Genomic DNA, 17,815 nt, shown 5'->3' on the forward strand with positions numbered 1-17,815 from the left:
AATGCAATACCCACCAAGGCCATAATGTACATGTCCCTAGAAAAGACACCCTGCTCCCACTTCCCCAGCATGATATATTAAACCTGTGTGTTAAAATGATACCAAAGGCAAATAACAACCATATTCAGATGTTATGTTGTCAATGAATTATGAGTTATCTGGAGGTTGATACAGAATCAAACCTCTGTAAAACAACCACTCTAGGGAGCAGCTAAAAGTAGTAACTGTATATAGGGGTCAACTAAAGTTGGTCATTGTACACAGGTAAAACAGCCATATTGAGAGCCAGTTAAAGGTGCTAACTGTACACAGGTAACATAACCACCCTGGGGGCCAGCTAAAGGTTATCATTGTACTTAGGTTAAGCAACTACTCTGGAGGTCAGCTAAAAGTGGCAGGTTTACAAAGGTACAACAAACAAACTAGAGTACAGCTAAAGGTGGTCACTGTACACAGTAAAACAACCAACCTGGAATCAACTAAAGGTGATAACTGTACACAAGAAAAATAACCACCCTGGGAGCCAACTAATGGATGTAATTGTACACATGTAAAACAACCACCATGGAATCAGCTAAAGATGGTAACTGTACACAAGTAAAACAACCACCCAGGGGGGCCAGCTAAAGGTGTTAATTATACACAAGTAAAGTAACTATCATGGGTGCCAACTACAAGATGGTCATTGTACACAAGCAAGCCAAAGTGCAAGTATGTATGTAAGTATAAAAAAATGGTATATAATGTACTGGTGTTTGCTGTATTCATGATTTTAACACGGATTACCACATATGCTCATATACAGTATAAGCAAACTGCAAAGATCCATATAGGTCATCATACAATATGCTGACAGTTCTCCATCTTCGCAAACCAGGTTCATATGTGTTAACCCTATCTACACCTTGGTGGATCGATCAGATATTTGAGTGCTTTGTCACAGCAACATCTACTGGATTTCATAAGTGGTCTCCCTTAGTATGTAATGTCGAACTAACCAATAGCATGTAACAGCATGGATTGTTACTTTGTATATGGCTGAAAATGGTGGAGGCAACCAACTTCCAAAGGATTCTTTGTAAGTTTTACATCAAAAGTATGCCTACATTCCAGAGAAAAGCCATTACTGGTGTTCTGACTGCTTCCATACAAATGATGGCATAATGGTACAGATATGAATAGGGTTGACAGTTCTGATTATTTCAATACAAATACAAATACAAGACAGCTTAGACATGTTAGAGTTAAAAGATAAATTTGGAAATCGTTCACCACGGCTTTTTTTAAACCACTTTAAATGTATATTTACACCAATTCAGTTCCATGTATATTACACATGAACAAAAAAATCATAAATCCAATTACTGAAATTGAGCATATATTCCTTAATGTACACGCACTCAAAAGGAATAAAATGATACATCAGTAGAAACTGAAATATACTAAATTTATGCCATTCTCATACAGTAATTTGAACAGGGAAATTTTCTGCTTACATTTCGCAATCATACAGCATGTGTGCCATATTTGCTTACAGCAGGAAGAATTATTAGTATGCAAGAACTTGCTATATAATCTAATATTCACTAATATAATTCTTAGTAAGCAGAACTAAGCACACTTCTTACGCATTCATAGGTCTGTCAAGAAAATCAAGGTGATATAGGACTCATAGTACAAACTATATGTAAGAATGGGAAGTACGGTAGAAATGGGTGCAGATAAAATAGAGTATACATGCATCTGGCTGACCACAATGAAAAGTAACATTTTAGATTTTAGATTTTAGTAAAAGAATCTTTTTGAGAGCATAGACCATTTGTACCTGAAACAAAGAGAGACAATGTTTTATAAATTAAGTTTCTTTCACCTTAAAGACTTGACTTTGGAAATCTCAGTGCTAAAATTAACACCAATTATTTATGCCCAGACTTGAAAACACAGGTTTCAAACACATGTGAATCAAAAAATGCTGAAAAACAATGGTAGCCTTCTCCACACTGAAGCTTGCATCAAAGATGAGTAGATATTGAGAAATATAGGCTTGACCATGAGCATTCTGCAATCTCAATGAATTTTTAATAGTGATGTTTCCATTGGTTTCTGAGGGAGCTGAATTAGTACCTATGTGATCTTAATTCCCTTTTGGGAATGGAATAAATACTGTAGTTATCTCCCCTTTCTTATTAAATATTTATTGTTTCTTTCACTGACCTGTAATTCCCTTCTGATAAAGACATAATGACAAATATCAAAAAAAATAAACAGACGTGAGCATAAGATTAGTAGACACTTTTTGTATGCATAAATCTTTACTCTTCAACAAAAGTTTGGAAAGTAAAGCAGATAAAACAGAATTCGCATTTAAAATAGGTAATTGCTACTTTTGCATCAATTTTATAGCCATTTTATAGTAAATAACATTACTGAAGTTAATGTTCCCTAATCATTATTAACACTAAAAAATAATATTACTGTATTTAATGTTCCGTAATCATTATTATGTTGCTGTTGTTGTAGGGTTTAACGCCATTTTTCAGCACAGGATAGGCTATACATGGCGGCCAGTATTAATGGTGGAGGAAGAACCCAGGAAAATCCCAGAAAGAACCACCGACCCACGAGAAGCTACTGGCAAGCTTTCTCACATACCCACACTGGCTGAATCCAAGACTCGAATCCACGCAGACAGAGGTGAGATGGCAGTGATCCGCTTTAGACCACTGGGCCACTCAGGACCCCTCCTAATCATTATTAACACTAAAAGCAAAAAAAACATTTATAAAACAACAAGAAACTACGAATTTATGGAGTGGAAAATACTGTTATTATGACATGTTAGTGCAACCAAATGATAATGTTCGTGTGAAACACAACCTTGTAACCGGTGAAATAGTCATCTAACTGAGGAAACCAGTACAAAAAGGACTTTGAACACGCAGACAACTGGAATGTATAAATACCACTGCTAATACAAATTCCATCTTGGTTTTGTGTTATGGATTCTGGACATAGCATTTCACAATGATGATTTTATATAAACTGTTACATAAATCATACAAATTATTAATACCAATTAGAATCGGGTTTCAAACAGAATTCTGAATGATAAATTCAAAGACTTTTTCCAAACTTTCAAAGACAATAAACATAGATTTCCAAGACCTGTTTTCGCTCTCATTTTGTATACAAGTTATGTTATACAAGAAAACAACGAATGCAAAATACTACAATATTGTTTAATGATGAAATTCAAACCCTAATTAATCCAAAAATAAGAAATCAGGAAAACTCAACTACATCAGAATCTAACAACCTTGGACAATTTTATTTGTGATTATGGAAAGAAATTAAAATATTTGGGTTTATTTCAATTTGCAAAGACTTTTAAAGACCTCAAGCTAATCTGCTCAATTTCCCAAACTTTCAAGGCCTTGAAAATGCTACCTCATTTTTCCCAAACTGTCAAAGACCTTCAAAGACTGTAAGTACCCTATAGAAATAGTAGCAACTATCTAACATGGGATATTTAGAAACAACAGTATATATATATATATATATATATATATATATATATATATATATATATATATATATATATGTGTGTGTGTGTGTGTGTGTGTGTGTGTGTGTGTGTGTGTAAGTGTGTGTGCATTGAACTTCATAATTTGTTACATCTTCCTATTTCGTTTGATTAAAATCAAAATTCAGAAAATTTACTCAGTAAAAGCAAAATGATCTCTGACATTATTGTTTTCACCTGGCCATCCTAAAATGACCATCTCAGTATCATAAAATGACCAAATCGGTAAGTTATCGTGCCGGAAAAAATTAACGTTTTTCTTCTTCTGGAATTGACATTTGTAAAATATTATTAATAATTTCAAATTGGAAAGCTACAATAGAAAACTTACTTTCAAACGAAATTTCATTGCAGGTAACTTCAACCTGTGACTTATGTTAGCACGGCCAGGTTTGTAATCCCCAAGAGCAAACTCAACCTTGCTTTGACTTGGATTTACTGCTCAGCCACTCAGTGTACCCAATTAGCCTACCAAACGGGAACAACTGAAATCTTTCAGCTCTCCGGAGTTTTCAATTCCTGTGTTATGAATTGTATTTGTGTTCCATACTTATTCGATACACTCTATATTGCTTACCAATGTATTTACGAAAATGCTATATAAATCATCCGTCTCTTTCATAAACAGCTTCCCTACTCGCCACACTACACATGGATCCTATGAGGAGGTGACTTTACACACACGAGTGAACAGTCTGCTTTGGCTTACCTCCCTTGCTTACTGGCATACATTTTGATTTTTAGTTCTAAAAATGGAATGTACACAGGCTAAAATCCAAAAAATTATGTCCATGTTAAAATATACATATCCTCGAAGTTGTGTGTGCCTATTGGATAGCAGATAAAGCCGAAAATAGATTAACGTTATTATTTTTGGAGGGGTTACATGATATAATTGTATTGACCATGGGCTTAACATTGGGGAGTATGGAAGCATTGCTACAAGTGGCTGACCTAAAATGAGATTACATTATAACATTGGTAGAGAGGATCTCAACAAGCGCCACTAGAACAGGGCCGTAGAGAGCGATCACGGGCCCCGGGGTAAGAAACACCCGGGGTTATCCTAGTTCTTGTTCAAACTGAATGTTTCTTTTATAAAATTAAAATGTGTTCTTTGGCCCGGGGCCCCTTATGTGCCCGGGCCCCGGGGATATATATCCGGTTGCCCCTTACCCTTCTCGGCCCAGCACCAGAGTGTAGGTACGTATGAGAAATCCTATGCTAAATTTGTCCATTGGTATAAAATGGGGAATGGTATTACTGGGACAAAAGCTTTTACTGGGACAAACGGTACCATTGTTACAGGTGACTGACCTCAATTGGGGTAACACAGTAACATTGTTAGAGGTAACCGTAGTATTATAATTTCGACATACCCTCTACAATAGGCCCGGTTCCGGTAGGGGAAAACATTTGATTTATTCGGGTCCTATCCTTCATCTTGCCTTAGTGTATAATTTCGACATCATATAATTTTTCAAAATGAATCTCGGAAAATCAAAAACTGAAATATATTAGATTTTCCGAGATTGATGCTGTTGTTTATAAATATTTAGTTTTAAAACAAAAAGCAGGTTATAAGGATTTCCTTTGCTATCAAGGACAAAGGTCTAAAAGTATACAAACTGAGTCAATCACCTACTCGAATGGGTCAGATAACTGTGTTTGATTGGTTGAATGCCAGGGATGATATCATGTCGGAATAATCAATAAGCCACTAGGTACCTATTGAAAGTCGTATGATAAATGTGTCCTTAGGTTTAACATGGGAAAGGTATTATAAGGACAAAGGTGTTTATAGGGAGAGAAAACGTTGTTTATAGGAACAAAGGAAACCCTGATGGTATTTTTGAAATTTTTACAGGCCGTATTGAAAACATTTTGAGGACGTACATTTTTAGATCCAATCCAACGTACACTTTTATGAGTAAAATCCACAAATCGCTTTTTGTTTGCAATCCAAACACAAAATATACAGTCTCGCTTTTTTATTATTATCCAGCACGTATAGGGTCCCACGGGAAATTAAGAAGGGGAAGGAAGAGTGGAACGTGTATTGCTTAAAAGGTTAGTACGTTTATTGCGATTCACGACAATTTAACAAGGGAATAATTAACTACTATGCAGTTACATATTTATCTATTATCCAACACACCATTCACACTGTCCAAAACACACTGTGCAATGTCTGAAACATCTATACTTACTATCAGACAGAAAAGATATGATGTGAAAGAAGGGTATGAAAACACACAAACTTGCTATTCAACGCAGCACCTATAATATCCAACACTCCATATACCCTATATATGAGCCTTCTGCAATTTCTAAAAATAGCATACACCTGCAATCAGAGAGAAAGTGTATGATGTAAAATACGGGAATGAAATTACACAAATACACTATCCAACATATCTACTATACTATCTAAAACCCAAAACACACTATCCAAAACACCTTGCGTAATGCCTAAAAACACACAATTACTCTACACTGGTCTACAGCCAAAATGCTTCCGAAATAAATGTAGTCAACATTACTAATTCTGAATCACTAAAAACGAACATGATGCTTAAAATTGTTGATTGGCTCTCGCGTTAAAGATATGATATTGGGTTAGTGAATACCACCCTTGACTTGGGAAAGGCGGACAATAAGTGAGTTATAAAGTGAAGTCAACCATCCCAAGGTCACCTTAGAATCAAACATTTCTGGTTATCAAATCTAGGTATAATAAATATAATCTACAGAAAAAGAAAACACACATACACACGCATGCACACAAGCATATGGTACACAATCTAGGTGACATGGACTTTGTGATATTACAGTATTTTGTTCCTGTTTACCATCAAGTCAGATACAAGTTACATGTTCATTATTGATGTCCATATTTTGAAGAAATTGGTCCTCTTTTTTATTTACCTTAGCAGTGTATTTTTCAATGTTCATATGCATTGCTTAAAAAGTAAAAATAGAATTATTTGTCATATTGAATCTGCAAATATAAATATAATATTTTGCCCAAATAAGCAGGAAATTAGTTGTTCGCTTCCCAAGAATGTTTCTTTTTTTGGACAAATGTACAATATTTAGGCAAAAGGTGCAACCACTTCAACAAAACGGTACCAAAACTGTGAAGCAATATTGCAATCATAAAAGAGATGCTCAATACTTTCATTTTCACTCTTACAGAAAGTACATTTGTTGTCATCTAATATGTTAATTCTTTTCAGAAAATCATTAGTAGTGATTATTCTATGGGTTAATTTAAAGTTAAAAGAGATCGACTTGGTATACTTGGTATAGCATTTCGCCCGGCTATAAATCTCAGACCACTCCTCACTACTAACATTTTTATTAAATACTTGCATCCAAGCTTTTTGCTTCGCGGTGTGTTGCCTTTTAGCTTTTTTAAAAGATCTTTGTAAACAAACTTGAGTGAATTTTGTTTTTGCAAGTACATTATTTTATCCTCCTGCTTATCAAAATTATTATGTACTAAATGGTTTTTTTAATGGCATCTTTCCATGCTTTAGGAATTTTAGTTATTAAGGAGAAGTATTTCAAGAAACCATCGCATATAGTTTTTTGTTTTATTACTTCAAAAGGTTTTAAATTACCGTGAACATCTAAATTTAAAATACTCATGAATAGAGATACTCGTTAGGACTTTGCGGTTCCTCTTTCCAATCAGATACTGCCAAAATTACATCTTTTCAAAAAATGTTTTTAATGAACTTGCTAAATTCTTATAATTTCCTTCTCCCTAAATTCCAAATATACTTTTTATTTCGGAGTATAGTTGTATTGATTAAGTTCTGTCACGTTTCATTTTCATTTTCCAGCAATATTTTAACCCATCTTATCTCAATATACCTAATAAATGAAAATATCATATTTAGTCCTCTATCGTTTTCTAGGAAAACTAGTATATCACGTTTTATTCTCTTTACTTTTCCACCCCATACAGACATAATAATTGTGTGATTTTGTTCTGCTTCAACTTTTGCTGATGGATTTGGAAGTGCTGTAAAATGATGCATGAATATGGGCAGAACAAGAGTTTTTACAACAATTACTATACCGACTATTGACAGATGTCTTTGACTCCAGCATGCCAGTATTCATTTTGCTTTTGTTAGTTTCTTCATATAATTAATTTCCACCATATTTTTTTTTGCTGTAAATCTGGAGAAAATTATATGCCAGGGATGTAAAGTTAGAATAGGACCAAATTAGACCCACTGCGGGACATATTCTTTCATTAGACAATTTCATGTTTCCATTCCAAATAGCTTTCGTTTTTGTTATGTTACATTTAAGTCCAGATAATATATATATAAAAAATTGCAAGATATTCATAGTTGCTTCAATAGAAGGTTGAGATCATTCAAGAAAAATATAAGCGTCATCGACATACTGACCCAATTTATTTTCACTGGCGTCAAAGATTAGATCCCCGACATCCACATTTAGCTGTAACATTGTAGCTAAAATCTCAACCCCAATTATACAAAAATAGGGTGCATGATATCATCTTGACGACATTCTCTTTCAAGTCTAAAAAAGATGGCATGCCATTATTTATAAAACAACTTTTAGAGTCATTACAAAACAGTTTAAACCACTTACAAGAGGAATCACCAAAGTTAAAAGATTGTAAAGCTTCTTCCACAAAGATCCAGTTAATTGAGTCAAAGGCTTTTTCAAAGTCTATTAATAATAATTAACCATATCTGTTTTCATTCTCACGTTGGTCCGTGATATCGTAATAATAGTCTGCTATTTTCTCCAATGAATCTACCTTCATATATCCTTTTTGAGTATCAATGATTATTGCTGGAAGAACTTTTTAATCTTGGCTGCAATTGCTCCCAAAGCAACCTTATACTCAATATTTAATTGTGATATAGGTTTCCAGTTTTTAAATATCTTCTGTCTTTTTCTTCCTTTGGTAGACAAGTGATGACTCCTTGAGTCTGAAAATCTGAACGTTTTCCTACAGTATATCCGTAATTAATTTATCTATATATAAATCCCCCAAGAGACTTCCTAAAGAATTTATAAACCTCTACAGTGAATCCATCAGAGCCAGGACTTTTTTCATTTTCCATCCGTTTTAGAGACATACCGAATTCATTGATTGTATGCAGACCCTCGCATGATTCTCCTCTTGAATGTGTTTAATATTGTAATTAAAAATACATTTCGAGTTTCTTGAGCAGCCTCATCATCAAGCTGGGCAATTCTACTTTTTTACAATTCCATATAAAACTGTTTTTGAGCTTCTAAAATATCTTTTTATGTCAGATATATTTTGTCGCATCATCTAAAATAATTTCCTTTATTGTCTTATTTACATAGTTTCTTTTTTCAAGATTAAAAAAGTACTTTGTGCTTTTCCCCCCAAATTCATATCATCTAGCTTTAGATCTTAATATAACGCCTTCTACATATTTTTTCCTAGACACAATTAGTCAGAAGGTAATAAAATTTCCAGGTATCCATTCTTTTGAAATTTGTTACGCAGATAACGATAAACCATAAATTCATGCCTAACATTCTCCATAAATCGATAAACCACGGATAATTTCAATACTTTGTAGCAAAGAGCTTTGATGCTTTTTGGTGTCCAGATAAGTCATTTTCTGTAAGTAATAGTCACGCAAGTCTTTATACCACTTCATCAATGTCTTCTCTTTGGGAACGACAGCCCAAGCTTCTTCCATATATTCTTCCAACCTCTAGCATTGACTCATCATACACTTGGGTTGTTTCTAACTAGAATGATCGAATTGACATCCATTACAATATTTTCTGATAATACCTGTAATTCTTTCATCCAAGCTTTAAGCAAAACAGGAGAGTAAATTCATTTATTGTTGTGGACATCTTGACGACTATGTTTTTTTCTTCATCTTGTACTGGATCACAAACATTCTCATCGCCATAGCAGCTTCGTGTTCCTTCATTTACTACTAATGGTCTAGAATCAGTTCTCTCAAACTACTTATTTCCAGAGTATTGTAATATATATATATATATATATATATATATATATATATATATATATATATATATATATATATATATATATATATATATATATATATATATATATATAATGCAAACAACATGACGTTTACTGTGCTGGCTAGAACTTCTTCAAACTGAAGTTACTTATAAAGTTTGTCCTTTTTCAAACGTTGTATAATTCCTTTTGCCGCTGTTTGATCTGGAGTGAAATCAATGTCCCACAGAGCATATCCTCGTGCATAATATTTGATTGCTGTTGGTACCTAACTGTATTCTGGATTCAAGCAGTGTCATGTTAGGTCTCAAATATTTTATCCGGGCAAAGATAGGTTCAACGGGTATATTTTACAGGGTTTGACTATCTCAGACATATATACATATTGGAACTCGAAAGGATTTTGATCACTGTCTCCGCTATATATAAAAAAAAACATTACTGATGATGCCCATAAGATTGTACAACGAGTAATCGTTTGGGTAACCGTCACTGGACAACATAATCTTCAATCTTGGATCGTAGTCCAGAGGTATAATCACCTATCGTTTTGATGTTATATTTGACTGGTGTCGTTTCCCATTTTAGGTAAAACGTCCACACGTCCAAAGTAGAGTCTGGCATCTTTGATTATGGTTTTGTACTCGATAGCATTGGTCATCAAATAGAATACAGTACTGCATTGAATCAGTTTCAGGTTCAGATCCACCCCATTAAAAAGATATTTGTCTTTCAACCGTATATCCAAAATGCAAACGATATATAACTTTTCAATCTGTGACCATGTCTGACCAGGTCGTTAAAACCAACATTGAGAGAATCATCATCATCTGTCAACCTGATGTCGTTCAATATATCCAACGTGTCCGAGTTCCATACCTTGGAAGAATCCTAATAAGTGTTCTTGACTTCTTACCATACGTCAAGACATTTTCCAGGAAGGCTCGTTAAGGGTAAGTATTCAATAAGAACTGTAGTAGTCAAAGACGACAGAAGATGAAATTCAACCCATTGGGATTCTTGCATCATCGTCGATGGCATAACAAGCAAATCGATTTCTGACAAGAAACATTCCCTAAAATTTCGTTACATCCTCTTTTCCTTTTATCAGTTAGTAATCAGAAACGCCCGATTATCTGCTTGATGTTCTTCTTTTATTTTTTGAAGGTGTATGAAGTCTGAAAGGTTTTCGACGTCTCTTTCTGCCTTGTCCTTCCTGCTACTTTCGCCAGATGGGTGAAGCAAATTAACGGCCCAAAAGATCTTTTGATGTTGGAATCAACACGTTGTTTCCTGATTTCATTAAGGCTTCTGTAGGACTTTTTTGGTCAACGTGGAAGTTTTAAGAAACTACTTTACTTTGTTTTAAAGCTACTTCTTTGCAAGCATGTGATCTTCGTATGACCAAATGATTGAATATGCAAAAAAGTGAAATTCAACGAATAACAATTTAATGACAATTCAATAGTTAAATCATTTAAAATTCCCCAAGGTACTCTTTTTCCGCTCGACCCTGTGATAGCCTATTGCATCATTTGAATAGTAGTGGGAAATAGCTTCCCACCTGCTCTTTTCTTTTATTCATCTGTGCATTCTTCTCTCATATTCCTTTAATTCCTTCTCCTCCTCCTCCCGACTTTCTCCTACTTCCTAATCCTCTCGATTTCTCTATAATCCTCCTTCTCCACTTTCTGATCCTCGACTCCTTTTCATTCTCCTTCTCGACTCTCCCCACCGACTTGACTTGTCGACTCAGACTGTTTTGCTACTCTCACTTCCGTCTCCCATCTTGGAGACTCGGGACTCAAAACAACCGGAAGTTCTGTCCACAATAATGCTTCCTTTACGAAGCTTTGTCTTTCCTTAGAATCTTCTAAGTTTTATCGCCAAATTATGAGTGACTTCCTGGGAGGAACCCTATATTGTTCAACAATCTTCCTAGGCGAGACTATATTTTTGCTTGCTAGTTGGAAATTATAATTCGGATCAAAATTGTTATCATACCCTCTATCTCAATTCAGTTTGGGGGTCACTGTGACACGATCCAACCAAACTTAGCGGACAATGTCCTTCTCACTGTCTTTCACATGGAGAAGGATTTAGAAAACGGCCGTTCCCTCTCGGGTTCCTCTGATCTTAGGACTTAACACATAGGTGGGAAGTCACTCGATCTAAGATGTAGGGTCATCTCTCTGGTCACGGTAGCCTTGCGTAAGAGATTACCTCTAGCCTGCAGCAATGTTTAGACATCAACCGTGGCTTTAAATAATACCTTCGTTTATACACGACTTACGAACTGGGGCTGAGCAAACGTGACACCCCATCACCCCCGCTTGAGAATAAAATCGCTATTTTATTTTCCCAAAATTGCTCGAAATGCAGCTGTGCATTATTACACGCAATAAAAGAAATACAATCATAATGAACTCTGCAGGCGGGCTACGAACACAAATATACAAACAACATATGGTCATTTACAGACCGATTAAAGAATTTCAGCGCTCCTGCTCTTGAAATTGACTCCTACGTTCTCGGTTCCTTTCACGTTTCTGATCTGCATCTGGTACTCTTGTTAGAACAACGACCATCGCATCAAGTATAAATTCGACACTTTCGCCAGTGTGAGATAGGTGCGAGATACGCGAGGGTTGGTGGTTGGTCTCCAATATGAACTTCCACCCGTGTAAGGACCGCTCGAACCGTGATATCCCGATCCGATAGGGAGTATTTCTTTTTCGGTATCTATTAGTTTCCGACTGTAGTACGCGACACGATAATCTCCGGATAGCGTGTAGCGTAATCTACGACCGTTGAAATATACCGATTTCTTTGTGCCGAGCGGGTTTTATCGGTTCGATCAAATCCTTGTATTCCACTTACCTGTGTATTCGTCTCTCCTTTCCTCCAATTCTTTCTCCTCCTCCTCCCGCCTTTCTCCAAAATTCTTCTCCTTTCGACTTCTCCATAAGCCTCCTTCTCTACTTTCTGATCCTCGACTCTTCTTCCTTCTCCTCGACTCTCTCCACCGAATAAAATTGTCGACTCCGACTGCTCTGCTAGAATCACTTCCGTCTCCCCTCTTAGAGACTCGGGACTCAACTGAACCGGAAGTTCTGTCCCACAGAAAGCTTCTTTACGAAGCTTTGTCTTTCCTTAGAATCTCTTTTCTAAGGTTTACCGCCAAAGTACGAATGGCTTTCTCGGAATAACCCTATATTGCTCACAATCTTCCTAGGCGAGACTAAATTTTAGCTTGCTAGCTAGAAGTTATTATACGGATCGAAATTGTTATCACACACTCTATCTCAATTCCGATTGGGGGTCGCTGAGATCCGATCCAATCAAACTTAGCGGACGATGTTCTTCTCGCTGTCAGTCCACGTGGGGACATTTTTAATACAGTCCCGTTCCCTTGCGGTTTCCTCATGCTTACGACTAAGCTTAACACATAGGTGGGAAGTCACTCGATCTAACGCCTGTGCCGATCCATGATGCCGGGTACTCTCTCTGGTCACGGTGACCTTGCGTAAGAGATTAGCTCTAGTCTGCGGCAATGTTTAGACATCAAACCATTATACACTACTTACGAACTGGGGCTGAGCAAATGTGACATCTGTTATACATATGTTTTACTATTCGCTAGATAATCATTTTGAAAAATTTAGTTTGATTTTTCATTCGATGCAATATTTTGTCCAATATCTCAGTTGAGACTGTCATATACGACTTGCTGACAAGAAGATACTGATCATTTACAAATTCTCAGTGATCGTGATACGTCTTTTCTCCGTCGTCACAAGCAGCTATGGCAAAACCAACTTTGAAATAAATGACATTTTGTAAGAGAGCAACTGTATTTCCTACATTGTACTTGCGCACATTGGAATACGCAAAAGTTAAATACAGTTATTCGTTCAGTACATCGTTGTGAAAGTCTTTTTAGTGCGGTGTTATGTTCATGTTTCCACCCAAAATAGCAAACAAACAAGGCGTAAATCTAAAAGCATTTTGCAGTTGGAGAAGTGCAATTTAAGGCAGTTAGTTGATAGCATTGGATCGATACATTCATGCACATTTTCTCCGGTGCTTTGCCAGCCTAATCATTGAAAATAACTGATTTTTTTTCGACCAGATGTTGAGTATTAATCCTGCCGAAATTCTCATGGAGTATATATTCAGTTGGGGATTCGCTGGAGATCGTGTTTGGATTTCGTTAATGAGGGGATAAATTTCGTCCAAATGTTCCTGAACTTGCTCGTTGAATATCTCCAACCAAAACATTTCTTTACTGGAGTCGAATAAATGATGTCTAACAAGGCTATCGCCCATTGAATTCTGGGTCACTTTTTATGACCCTAGATAATTTGGCTTTGAAACGACATAATGTGTTTTGGACAACGCATCCATAAAACTGTCACTGGATAATGTTAAATAAAATTGATCGTTCATAGTTCGATGGCTATGGTCTATGAAGAGCCACGCGTTGTCAAAGGAGAATGATTTTCAAAAAAAAAAAACAAAGAGTTGAAAGGGATGCCACTCTGATAAGAAGAATTATTGTTTTGACTAGCATTGGAAGAACCGCTATTGTTGTTGTTACTGTCGGCATATTTTATCGACAGGATGGGAAGAAGACAACTAATGCAACTGCTGAGTAAAAATGTTCGCAGCTGTTTATCTCATTTAGGCAAAATAAACTGTCCAATGGCTGTTCTAATGACATCAAGCGCTACATAAATTTGGCTGAAAATGAAAATATGCTTTTTGGAAAACATTCTCCATTACTAACCCACCGTTGTTATTGTTCTTGCCTTTTTCTTTCTTTTTTTTTTTTTTTGTTTTTTGTTTTTTTGTTGTTGTTGTTGTTGTTGTTGTTCTTGGTGGAAGGAACTCCGAGAAGGAGAGACAGATCCTGTATTCAACGACATGGCAGTCACTTCAACTTGTATTGACACTCAGTTTGATTTGTAAAGTCGCAATCAAAACTCCGTAACTAGGTCTGTATCCTTTCCAACGAATCTTGACTTTTGTAATCAAATCTTCCAATATATTGTTTTATTTTACAAATGTGAACTAAATGACTGTGTTTAAAATTGTATGGATGGATTTGGTATTTGTTTCATTTGGCACTCAGTTGATTAGTATCTCTTTTTCTAATCATACATGCAGTTATACAAGTGATACAATGCGTTGTGTATGTCTATATCGTTCACCAAATGCTCAACCTTAAAGCATACGTGTGTTAGCAAGTATATAGAACGACTAAGCACGACCATCCTTCACACATTTACAGATCGAGAAAATGATTGGCCTTATCAAGTACAAACACTTCATGTACGATGAGGAACTTTCTTTATTTTCAGCATGTACAATGTATATAGATGACTATGCTACTCACGTTTTACCGTTATCAATCTGGCACAGAACAGTTGACTTTCTCTCTGTCAGTCTTTGTTCTGGCACAAGAAGTTTTTATAAATAATATAATAATATAATTTTTGGTAACTGCATAAGCTGGGAATCAGTCGCGGATTTCTTTTTCAATTGGATCGACTTTCTGATCTAAGCAAAGCCTGTCATTTACAAGTGGACTAAGCTCAACCTTGTCTCCAGCTAGGTCGATGCCTAGCAATAAATGATCGCCATCAACGGGTAAAGCAAACACTGTGCCGACTGTCACGGGCCCTGAGACTAAGTCTGATGACACAATGGAGATGGACATTAAGAAAGCCGCACTCTACTCCTTGAATAAGAACACTCTCATTGCAAGAAGACTTCTCAGAAAAAGCTAAAGTACCTGACAATAAAAGACTCTGAGAAGCTCCTTTGTCTCTTAAAATTTTAATTGGGATAGGATTGGCCAAATCACCCAAGAGTGATATAGAATCCTTCGCTATGAATGGTTCATAATTCTCCATAATAAAATTAGACTGAGGTTAATTAGACCCAACAAATGTATTGCTTCCAATACATGACCGTGACCTTGACCTCTTATAAATAAGAGAATTTGGAATAGGTCTGTCTTGATTCTGATGCCTACTTTTCAATTTGTAGCAATCAGAAATAACGTGTCCTTTCTTCTTATATGTAGGAAGAGGCAATGCTCTATGATCAAGCCTAGTTGAAGCTTGATTTTTAGAATTTATGCCAGTTTGAGATTTAGAACGGCTTGTATTAGGCTGAAATACTTTTATGCCAGAAGACTTTTGAGTGGAAGTCTTATTTACAAACGAAAGCTGAGCTAAATAATATTCATCAACAGTGCGAGCAGCATTTTCCAATGTTTCTATCTTACGCCCGTCAAGATAAATTATAATGTCACTGTGAACACAGTTATTAAACTCTTCAACCAATGAGTTGTCTTAAACTTTCATAATCTGTATTAACTTTACTAGAAGAGAACCACCTATCAAACTGTCATGCTTTCTCCCATGTAAATTCGGCATAGGTCTGGTCAGCGTCTTTTCTTATAGTTTCTGATTTTTTGCCGATACGCATCAGGGACAAACTCATAACCCATCACGATATAGTTATTAACTACATTATAGTCAGCACTCTGCTCCAGTGAAAGCGAATGGTACATATCACTGGCTTTACCAGTGAGTACACATTTTAGTAGCAGGTTCCAGTGCTCTCTTGGCCACATAAAACTCTCAGCAATTCTTTCAAAACGAAGAAAATATCTGTATATTTCTTCTTCCGGTAAAGAAGGTACTAACTTGATATTTCTTAAAACATCAAAAATAGGGAAGTGTTTTCCTTTTGCCAGCTTTAATTCTTTTAACCTAATCTGAAATTCCATTATATCCTTCCCTCTTTGCATTTGTCTCTCTTTCTTTCTTTCTTATCTAATTGGATTTGTTTTTCTTTCTCTCTCTCTTTAATGTCTCTCTCTCTCCGCTTTCTCAAATTGTAACTGCATTTTTTTCTTGTAACCGCATTTGTCTTCCTTTCTTTTTTCTTCCATTTATAAATGCATTTGTCTTTCTCTCTCCTAGCTCTTTTTGCAACTCTATTCGTCTTACTTCCGTCTCTTTCTGAAACTGCATTCGTCTTACTTCCATCTCTCTTTCCAGTTGTATCTTTTCTGTCTGAAACTGAACCTGTCTTATCTCTAATTCCAACTTTTTTAGTTGTACTTCCATTTTCACAATTTCCAACCACTCTTGAGTAAAATTTTAAAAATGCCCTAGCTTTGATAATATTTTTAAAAAAAAGCTTGCCGATTTCATTATAGATTTCCAAAACTAAAGGAATTCAAATTTCAAAAATATTTGTTTTCTGAAATATTTTAGCCAAAATTCAAATATTCAAGGACGAATCCCCAATCCTTATGTTACGTGTTTAGGCTCTAGTAAACAAAGCAAGAATGAAAACAACAAGCTTAGAAAAATTTAACGAATAATTTATTTCCCTTAAGAAAGAAAGAAAAAACGTAAAACTAAAAAAGATTTACGGTTTTAAGTAATCAGATCCAAAAATAATCCAAGAATAATTCATGAATTAAATTTTAGATGCCCTAGTAATGCAATATTCTAATGAATTCAAGTTCGAGTCCCGACGAAAGTTCCAAAATGGAAGGTGATGACGTATACTTATGGTAGCATTGTGCTACAGTTCTTTGTTGATTCACAAAGAATATTCCTGTGTTTGAATTTCCGAATAAAATTTAAAGAAATTTCTTTGTCCAAGACAAAACAAAGAATGAAAACAACAAGCTTTAAAAAATTTAACAAATAATTTATTTCCCTGGAAAAAACCAATGAAAACTTAAGAACTAACGATTTCAAGTAATCAAATCCAAAAATAATCCAAGAATAATCCATGAATTAAATTTTAGAAGTTTTAGTTGTGAAATTTTCTAGTGAATTCAAGTTTGAGTCCGGACGAAAAATCCAAGCTTGATGGTGATGACATATACTGTAGTCTATATATTACGGATGTGTCTACAGTTCATTGTTGATTCACAAACAAAATTCCAGTGTTTGAATTTCCGAATATAATTTAAAGAAGTATCTTTGTCCAGGAATTCTGTATGAGCACTCAAATACTTCCAGGAAAAGAATTAATCTTTTGGAATCCAAATAATTTGAATAAATATTAAAATGTAACTCCAAACTGGTCACAAACAAACACTTTGCAGTGTAAAAGCCCAACTGACTAACGTCTCTATAGACCAAGGTTAAACCGTAACT

This window comes from Sinohyriopsis cumingii, chromosome 14 (assembly GCF_028554795.1).
Source record: "Sinohyriopsis cumingii isolate HCF-2022 chromosome 14, ASM2855479v2, whole genome shotgun sequence".
In the NCBI taxonomy this organism is placed as follows: domain Eukaryota; kingdom Metazoa; phylum Mollusca; class Bivalvia; order Unionida; family Unionidae; genus Sinohyriopsis; species Sinohyriopsis cumingii.